The following is a 10667-nucleotide window of genomic DNA, read 5'->3' as shown; positions in this document are numbered from 1 at the left end:
ACTCTTTCTTTTTTCTTTTTTTTTAAATAACATCTTTATCAGAGTAAATTGCTTTACAATGTTGTGTTAGTTTTCAAACAAAGATACTCTTATCAAGCAAGACATTCCTAGGGCTTAGAGGTCACCTACCAGGAGCCAAAGGTAAAGGCCAGACCTCGCTTTGGGTGAGGGTAATCCTTTATTGCACAGTTCCACACTCTCTCCCAGAATTCTCCAGTAGAATCGAGCCTAGTTTCCCACAGCAGTAATCTCAACAACATACTCATACCTGGCTTCATTTCCTCACTATTCTTCCTGGAATCATTTTCCAAATATACTACTTTCACTTGAATCCTTGCTTCTAGGGGAACCACTGTTTTAGGCTGAATAGTGGCCCCCCAGATATATGAGTTCCTGATCTCTGGGACCTGGGAATGTGACCTTCTGTGGCAAAAGAGGCTTTGCAGATGGAATTCAGTTAAGGCTCTTGGAATGGGGAGATTATCCTGGATTATCTGGGCAGGCCCCCAGTGCAGTCACAAGTATCCTTATAAGAGGGAAGCTGAGGGAGATCAGACTACAAAAACAGATGAGGAGAAGATATGTGATAATGAAGCAGAGAGTTGACGATCCTTTGCTGCTGGCTTTGAAGATAGAGGAAGGCTCCATGAGTCAAGGAATGAAAGGGACATGACTCTAGAAGCTAGAAAAGGCCAGAAAACAGATTCTCCCCTAGAGCCTCCGGAAGGAGCAGGGTCCTGCTAACACCGTTTCAGCCCAGTGAAACCAATCTCAGTGTTCTGACATCCAGAACTATAAGAGAATAAATGTTTATTGTGTTAAGCCATCAAGTCTGCGGTGATTTGTTACAGTCCCTATGGAATACTAATATGCCGACTGAGACACTAGGTTATGCTGCTGTAAGAAATAACTCCAACATCTCAGTGACTTAAAAGTTTATTTCTTGTTCATGCTACATAACAATTTGGGGTCACCTGGGGTCTCTGTTTGGGTCATCCTCATGGCAGGACCCAGGCTGATGAGGCAGCAACTATCTGGAATGTTCCTAGTCACTGCCGCAGAGAAAGAGAGCAAAGGATCTTGCATCCGCCAAAAAGCTCCAGCCTGGCAGTGACATCATCACTTCTGCTTGCAGCTGATTGGCCAGAATTCATCACATGGCTCCAGCCAATCACAGAGGACCAGGAAGTGTCACCCATCATGCACTCAAAAGGTGGAGAGCTGGGAATGTTTAGTGGTCAACATCAGTGACCCCCAGAGGTGGATATTACTAGAGTTAACAGGATGCTAAGATGGTCATTTTCACTGAGTCCCCAAAATAAGTAGACGCAAAACAGTAGGAGGTGCCAGACCACAGTAAAGATTTCTAAAGTTGATGGATCACTATGGGTTTCACGACTCTCGCCTTGACGGATCTGAATAGTTTGGGGAAGGCAGGTTTGGAGAGGATTTTATGAGGAGGATTTCTTCAGAGGGGGCTGTGCTGTAAGCCTCGTGCTCTCCTCAAGAGAAAGGGGACCTCTATTTTTTGTTTTGTTTTGTTTTGTTTTTGCGGTACGCGGGCCTCTCACTGTTGTGGCCTCTCCCGTTTCGGAGCACAGGCTCCGGACGCGCAGGCTCAGCGGCCGTGGCTCACGGGCCCAGCCGCTCCGCGGCATGTGGTGTCTTCCCGGACCGGGGCACGAACCCCTGTCCCTTGCATCGGCAGGCGGACTCCCAACCACTGCGCCACCAGGGAAGCCCTAGCAGCATAACCTAGTGTCTCTATTTTAAATACAGCAGTGTGAGGGGACTTCCATGGTGGTCCAGTGGTTAAGACTCCACGCCCCCAATGCAGGGGGCCTGGGTTCGATCCCTGGTCAGGGAACTAGATCCCACGTGCATGCCGAAACTAAGAGTCCGCATGCCACAACTAAAAAAAAAAAAAAAAGATCCCGCACACTGCAAATAAAAGATCCCCAAGTGCTGCAACGAAGATCCCGCATGCCGCAAATAAGACCCCCTGCACAACCAAATAAATAAATAAATAAATATAGCAGTGTGTAAGATAACCGACAAGGACCTACTGTGTAGCACAGGGAACTCTGCCCAATATTCTGTAATAACATAAATGGGAAAAGAATTTGAAAAAGAATAGATACATGTATATGTATAATTGAATCACTTTGCTGTACACCTGAAACTAACACAACATTGTTAATCAACTATACACCAATATAAAATAAAAATAAAAAGGAGAAAGGAGGCAGGCAAGGGTGGGAAGGACATCCAACAGGATGGCCTGGAGAATCTGCTGTGGGTCCCCTGGACTTTGGGGACCTCATGATCTGTGGAAGGCAGGAGAAAGGGCCTGGTGACTGCTCTGCTGGATCAAAATATGGGGTACTTTCAGTAGGGTTCCCTGTAGGAGGTGTTGGGACTTCAACTGCAGGTATATGACTGGTTTCAACTGGGAGAGAGTCAGAGCCTGAGCAGACAGCAAGTCCCAAGGGAGTGGCAGGGGCCAGGTCAGATGGTTCCTTCAAAGTATATACAAGAGAAAGTCTCCACTCTGAACACCTGCTATAGGTTCTGAAAGGCAGTGTCATCTGACAGCAGATCCAGTATAAGAAGAACCATCTGACCCATGGTTTCCCGGGGCTGTCATAACAAAGCACCACAAACTTCGAGGCTTAAAACGATAGGAATTTATTCTCTCACAGTTCTGGAGGCCAGAATGTGAAATCAAGGTGTCTGGCCAGGACATGCTTCCTCTGAAGGTTCTAGGGAAAAATCTTTCCTTGCCTCTTCCAGCTTTTAGTGACTCCGGGCTTTCTTTGGCTTGTGGCTGTGTCACTCCAGTCTCCGCCTCCATCTTCACATGGACTTCTCCGTGTGTGTCTATGTTTTCTTCTCTTTTGTCTCTTATAAGGATGCTTGTCATTGGATTTAAGCCCACCGGATAATCCAGGATGATCTTAAGATTCTTAATTACGTCTGCAAAGATAATTAGTGATGATTACCCTTTTTTCAAATAAGTTCATAGTCGGAGGTTCTGGGGGTTAGGGCATGGGCATATCCTTTCGGGGACCACCATTCCACCCGCTACACTCCCATTCCCTCCCTAAGCTCAGATCCTGGGTCTTGACAAAGACTCTCTCGACCCAGATTTGCTCAGGCTCCTGTGGGTAATCTTTTCGGCGATGCCTCAAACTTGGGCTTCTCTGGGTCCTTCCTTGTAGAATCTAGTTTTAGCAAGAAACCAACTAAGTCAGGGGAGCCAGAATTGCCCCTACGCCTAATGTTTCCTCTTAGTAATTTTCCATCCACTGCCTCAACACCCTGCTCCTTGGCTGCAAATTCCCACATGCTGATCCTGCTTTCAGAACTGAGCCCCCTTCTATACTTTTTTTTAATGGTATTAATTATTATTATTTTTTTTTACAAATTTATTTATTGATTGATTTTTGGCTGTGTTGGTCTTCGTTGCTGCACGCAGGCGTTCTCTAGTTGTGGTGGGCGGGGGCTACTCTTTGTTGCGGTGCTCGGGCTTCTCATTGCGGTGGCTTCTCTTGTTGCGGAGCACGGGCTCTAGGCGTGAGGGCTTCAGTAGTTGTAGCATGCGGGCTCAGTAGTTGTGGCTCACAGGCTCCAGAGCGCAGGCTCAGTAGTTGTGGCGCACAGGCTTAGTTGCTCTGCGGCATGTGGGATCTTCCACGACCAGGGCTCGAACCTATGTCCCCTGCATCGGCAGGCAGATTCTTATCCACTGCGCCGCCAGGGAAGCCCAGCTCACTTCTATACTGAGGCCTCTTTTCCTCTATTGCAATAGTTGTTTTATTTTTTTAATTTTTAATTTTATTTTTTTTTAAATAAATTTATTTATTTTTGGCTGCATTGGGTCTTCGATACTGCGCGCGGGCTTTCTCTAGTTGCGGCGAGCGGGGGCTACTCTTCGTTGCGGTGCGTGGGCTTCTCATTGCGGTGGCTTCTCTTGTTGCGGAGCACGGGCTTTAGGCGCGGGCTTCAGTAGTTGTGGAACACAGGCTCAGCTGTTGTGGGGCAAGGGCTTAGTTGCTCTCTGGCATGTGGGATCTTCCCGGACCAGGGCTCAAACCCGTGTCCCCTGCGCTGGCAGGTGGATTCTTAACCACTGCGCCGCCAGGGAAGTCCCATAGTTGTTTTAAAAAATAAAAATTTTCTTCACCGCTATAATGTGTGTCAGGCTCTGGTTTTCTTTAACAGTGTGAAAGCAAAGGAGGGGCAGCGGAGGTGAGGATGGGCCAGCACCACTCCAGGGACCCCAGAACTTGGCCCTGGGAAGGGGGGAGAATATTTAAGTCTAAACCACGGTCTGGACTTGGGTCTGGATGTTCTGAATCGTGCCCAAGCTACCTCGTGACCTAAGGTGACCACAGGAGCATCTGTTATCTGAGATGAGCTGGGGTGGGGGGGAGTCAGGAGGGTGAGTTTATGCAATGGGGGCAGGGCAGGGGAGATGCCCCCCCCCAACAAAGCATGTTAGAGGGGCAGCAAGAAGCCAAAATGGAGTTGCATTTGATCCCACTACGTGAGTAGGACTGGTGAGTGTTGGTCCATTTCACCATAGAGTCCTCTTAACCTCTAAGATTCTTCTAGGTCTTTTGCTCTGCCCCCCCTCATACTGACCCCTCTCCACCTGCCGTCCTGCCTTCCATGGGGTCCCTAAGTCCCCCTCCATGCTAGGGCCCTAACTGCCTGCCCTCCCGTTCACTCAACAAACATTTAGTGAGCACCTGCTCTGTGGCAGGGGCTGGAGTCGGGGTGAGTGGTGGAGAGGTGCTGAGGAGTGTGGAGGGAATGGTGTTGATAAAGAACTTCCCCTGATGGAGCTGACATTTGGGTAGGGGAGAGAGACAAGAGACAAGACAAATAATGAGTAAATATCTTCGGGTGTATCCCAGGCTGGTGAGTGCAATGCAGAAAAACAAAGCCGTGGTGGGGGTCTGTGGTGGTTGTAAATCTGCGGGGGGCGGGTAGTGTGTATCAGGGAAGACTGTCCTGGAGAGGGGACATGTGAGGGGACACCTGGACGAGGTGAGGGAGAAAGCATGTGGATATCAGGGAGAGGATGATCCAGGCAGAGGGAACAGCCTGTGCAAAGGCCCTGAGGCAGGAATGTGCCTGGTGAGTTTGGAGAACAGCGAAGTGGCCCATGTGGCAGCAGGAAGGGAGTGAGTGGAGGAGGTGGAGGGAGATGAGGGCAGGGAGGTGATGGGGGCAGAGTGTGCAGGGCCTCGTGGCCTTAGTGAGAACCTGGGGATTTGCTCTGAGTGAGGAGCTTGGTAGACAGAATAACGGCCCTGCCAAGATGTCCTAATCCTGGGACCTGTGAATACGTAACCTCGCCTGGCAAAAGGGACTTTGCAGATGTAATTAAGGATCTTCAGATGGAGTTATCCTCATTATGGGGTGGGCTCAATCTAACCACACAAATCCTTAAATGTGGAAGAAGGAGGCAGACAGGTGGCCAAGAAACACATGAAAAGATGCTCAACATCACTAATTATTAGAGAAATGCAAATCAAAACTGCAATGAGGCGTCACCTCACACCGGTCAGAATGGCCATCATCAAAAAACCTACAAACAATAAATGCTGGAGAGGGTGTGGCGAAAAGGGAACCCTCTTGCACTGTTGGTGGGAATGTAAATTGATACAGCCACTATGGAGAACGTTGTGGAGGTTCCTTAAAAAACTAAAAATAGAGCTACCGTATGACCCAGCAATCCCACTCCCAGGCATATATCCGGAGAACACCATAGTTCAAAAGGATGCATGCACCCCAATGTTCATTGCAGCACTATTTACAATAGCCAGGATATGGAAGCGACCTAAATGTCTACTGAGAGAGGAATGGATAAAGAAGATGTGGTACATATATACGATGGAATATTACTCAGCCATAACAAGGAGTGAAATAGTGCTATTTGCAGAGATGTGGCTGGACCTAGAGATTGTCATACAGAGTGAAGTAAGTCAGAAAGAGAAAAACAAATATCGTATAATATCGCTTATATGTGGAATCTAGAAAAATGGTAGAGATGAACTTACTTGGAAAGCAGAAATAGAGTCACAGATGTAGAGAACAAACTTATGGTTACCAAGGGGGGAAGGGGGGTGGGATGAATTGGGAGATTGGGACTGACATATGTACACTAATAGGTATAAAATGGGTAACTAATGAGAACCTGCTGTACAGCACAGGGAACTCTACTCAGTGCTCTGTGGTGACCTAAATAGGAAGGAAATCTAAAAAAGAGGGGATAATACAGCAAGAAACTAACACAACATTGTAAAGCAACTATACTCCAATAAAAATTAATTAAAAAAAAAAAGGAGGCAAGAAAGGGGGGTCAGAGAGATGCCATGTGAAAAGGACTCCCCTTTGCTGGCTTTGAAGATGGAAGGAGGGGCCACGAGCCAATTAGTGCAGGTTACCGCTTCAGGTGACAGCCAGGAAGAAAACGGAGACCTCCATCCTACAACTGTAAGGAACTGAATTCTGTCAATAACTGAATGAGCAATTAACAGTATCCTTTCCTAGAGCCTCACAGTCATTAACACCTAGCTTTTAGCCCCTTGAGACCTGAACCAAACCTCCAGAACCTAAGATGATACATGTGTGTTGTTTAAGCTGCTACATTTGTGGGAATTAATGGTGGCAGTGACAGGAAACTCAGCCAAGGTGGGGGCCACGCAGGTTCTGAGCAGAAGACGGACATGACATGGCTCAGGTGTTCACCCTGGAGGCTGTGAGAGGAGTAGGCTTAAGGGCGAGGGCAGGAGCTGGGGACCAGGCAAAGGCTGCAAGGTCCAGGTGAGCAATGCTGTGCTGGACCGGGTGGGGCCGTGGAGGTGGAGAGAAGTAAAGTCCAAGGTTTGGATGTAAGTGGACATAGAGAGAGGAGTCAAGTCAAGGATGACCCGAGGCTTCTGACCTGGGTTCCTAGAATCCCCAGCCCCCTCCAGCTCCAAGCTCCGCCAGCACCCATCTCCCTCCTGTGTCCCCCCAGCCTAGATCCAGCCTTTTCAGGTGGAGGCCATATGCTGCCGTCACCTCTGAGGTTTTGATCCTGCCTTGAGGCCTCTCACTCATCGCATCTGCTCTCTCCATTTCAAGACAGGAAGTCAGGGGCTTCCTTGGTGGCGCAGTGCCACCAAGGCATTGCGCCTGCCAATGCAGGGGACACGGGTTCAAGCCCTGGTCCAGGAAGATCCCACATGCCGTGGAGCAACTAAGCCCGTGCACCACAACTACTGAGCCTGCGCCGTAGAGCCCACGAGCCACAACTACTGAAGCCCACGCGCCTAGAGCCCGTGCTCCGCAGCAAGAGAAGCCACCGCAATGAGAAGCCCGCGCACCACAATGAAGAGTAGCCCCCGCTCGCCGCAACTAGAGAAAGCCCGCGTGCAGCAACGAAGACCCAACACAGCCCAAAATAAATTAATTAATAAAAAACAAAAAAAGAAAAAAGCCTTTAAAAAAAAAAGACAGGAAGTCAGATGGAGGCTGCAGAAGGACGGGGGGCTGGGACACCCCAGCCCCCAACACGACCGGGAACCTGCTTTCTCCCTCTCATCCGAACCTAGCCAAATCAGTTCCCAGCTCGCCCCCTGCTCGGCGCCCCTCTCTCTCTCCGGAATTTTCATTCTCTTTTCGGTAACTGAATTATCCCATCTCTGTCTCTCGTTGGGGGCCATCCACCGCGGCGTGGGTGAGGAGGGGCCCGGGTCGCAGCGCAAGATATTAAACCATCAATCACCTGCCAACGCTGACTCCCTTGAGCTGGGCACCCTCCGCCGAGCTCGGCCCCTCTGTGAGCCCTGGGACCCAGAGGCAGCTCCAAGACAAGACTGGAGACCTGAGGACCCCATCAAGGTCCAACCTTGGAGGAAGCTCACAGACCTCACCCATCTGGATGTGCAGACAGGCGTCCCGGGTTCAGATCCAGAGCTCTCAGCAGCTTGGGCAAGACAATTCATCTCTCAGTTTCAAGTGAGTTTTCACACCTGAAAAATGGAGATAACATTTCTGACGTCACTGGGGTTCACTGTGAAGGTTAAGTGAGTGAATAAGGAGGCAGATAAGATAGTCTTATGTAGGATTTGCTGCTATGACTTTTGTCCTGGTCCTGGCATAGACTGTGGATCATCTACTGGTGATAGAAATGCAGGACTTTTGGCTTTTGGGGAGATTTGATGGGGGTCACATCTATGTCATCTCCCAGCTGGTGCCTCATCCAAGTCAGAATCGGGGGAAAAAAAAAAAAAAAAAGGCCCCAGCAGAACCTTAAATATGATTGAGCAACCCACATTTAGAGGTGCTCATTTCAGGTAACAAGGTTCAGCACTTCACACTGGCTGTTCCCTCTGCCTGGCGTGCCCTTCCCCCACATAGCCATGTGACTGACTACTAGTTGCCTGCTTCAGAACTTTGCTCAAATGTCACCTCCTCAGTGAGGTCGCCCAGTTAAAACTGAAGGCAGTGTCCCTGTTTGCCCACACCCCTGCGGGTTTTATTTCTCTCTATAAGCATGCACCACCACCTCAGGTACTGTAGGCCATGCTTGTTGGGTTTGTCTGTCTGCCCCACTGGAGTGTCAGCCCCAGGGCAGGGGTTTATTCATTCACCACCCAGCATAGCACCTGTCATGAAATAAACAACTCAGTAAATATTTGTGGAGTGAATGAATGAATGAATGAATTCCATTTAGCCATTCCCAGAAGGCCCCCAGGGCTGCTCTGGTCTGGGCCTGTCAGCAATCCTGGGTTTTCTGGGGAGTGGCGGGGTGGGATCAGCCGTGTGCAGGGCCCCAGCTAGTCCTCTATCTTTGCATGGATTGTTTCTTTTTTTATTCATGTGAAATTCGCCTAAAATAAAAGCAACAATTTTAAAGTATACAACTCAGTGACATTTAGTACCTTCATAATGCTGTGCAACCACCACCTGTATCTAGTTCGAGAACTTTTCATCATCCCAAAAGGAAACCTGCACCCATTAAAGCAGTCATTTCCCAATCTTCCCCTCCCATCCCCACCCACCCCTCAGCCCCTGGCAACCACCAATCTGCTTTCTGTCTCCATGGATTTACTTATTCTGGACATTTAATATAGATGGAATCACACAATATTCACTCTTCTATGCCTGGCTTCTTTCACTTAGCATGATATTTTCAAGTTTCATCCACACTGTAGCATGCGTCAGTACATCATTCCTTTTTACGGCTGAATAATATTCTATTGTACTGATGGACCACATTTGTTTGTCCATTCATCTGTTAATGGACTTTTAGGGTGTTTCCACCTTTATTATGTGGATCTTTAAAAGGCACCCCTTCCTCTGGGCACATGAAAGGTGCGGCAAGGGGACCAGATGGTATCAGCCCTTGCTCACGCTTCTGTCAAGCAACCTTGTGCAGTGAGCAACCTACACAGCTGCTCATGGCAACCCTGTCTGTGTGTTGCATCATCGGAGCAGTCGGGAGGTAGGTGGCACTGTGAAGACCAAGTAATCAGGAGCTGCACCCCTTCACCTAGGTTTTCAGATGGCCACTCCCCGATCTCTGTGTCCCACTAAACCCTGTGGGAAATCTGCCAGGGAATTAGGCCATGCTGGGTGGTGCCCCAAACCCTCCTTTCCTGTTGCCCACAGCTATCCCTGCCTTGCCCCTCCAGACTCTGGGGACCCTCACCCCCTCTCCCCCTCTGCAGGCCTTTCCACCTAGCCTGGAGTCCCACACCCGGGATTTCTTCCAACCCTCTCTCTGACTCTCCAGCATAATGGCTATTTTTATTTTTCCTTCTTATTAAATTTCCAACTTCTGCAAACACCATGGCCCCTGCCCCTCCGCCCCCCCTTCCCCTTTCCCTCAGAGTGGATTTGATTCACTTGCTCTTAGGAACAGATTAAAAAAAACAAAAACAAAAACGCAGCTGCCACCACACTCTGCTTTCTTGGAGTTTTAGGGAAACTAGAAGGAGGGGGAGCTAGGCTGCAGGTTCCCTCTGGGGGTTTAAATTCGCCCTCCTCCCCACATCCGAGGACTTCTGGACTTTTCCACCATAGCCTGAAGGGGGAGGGGAGGGACTGGGGAGTGAGGTTGGGCCCCTTGCTAGATTTGGGGGAATCTGATGGCTATCAGGCCTGTGCTATCAGTGCCCTGTCCCAAGGCGGAATCGCAAATTAAAAAAAGAAAACAAAGAAATCCGTATGGCGTTGCCGTCCCTGCCCCGCTCCCCGAGGAGGGGTGTAGAAGGCCTAGAGTGGGGAGTATGAGGCTGCCCTGGTGGGGCTCAGAAGTGAGGGCTTTGAAAACCTCCACGCCAGAGCCGGAGTTGCCCCGGCGCTCTCTCCCTTTGGATGGCTGGAGAGGGCCACGGAAAGTTCCAGGTTCCTGGACGCCACCTACCCTGGTCTGGCTCTCTCTCACCGCTTTTTCCTCCTTAGGAGATGCTGATCCGCGTTCCCCCACACACACACCCCGCCTCCCAGAGCTGAGAGCAAATTGCTTCTTCATGCCCCGGGGTGTTTTTCCCCCCCAATTTTTTTGTGGCAGTCGCCATGACAACCAAGAACCCAGCTGCACTTTATTTCCCCGGGTACAGGATGGGGTGGGGGTGTGGGACGGGGAAACAACTAGGTCGGTT

This window comes from Lipotes vexillifer, unplaced genomic scaffold, assembly GCF_000442215.2.
Source record: "Lipotes vexillifer unplaced genomic scaffold, Lipotes_vexillifer_v1.1 scaffold1699, whole genome shotgun sequence".
NCBI lineage: Eukaryota > Metazoa > Chordata > Mammalia > Artiodactyla > Lipotidae > Lipotes > Lipotes vexillifer.
The sequence above is the reverse complement of the archived record's forward strand: the minus strand, read 5'-3'. Positions refer to the sequence as shown.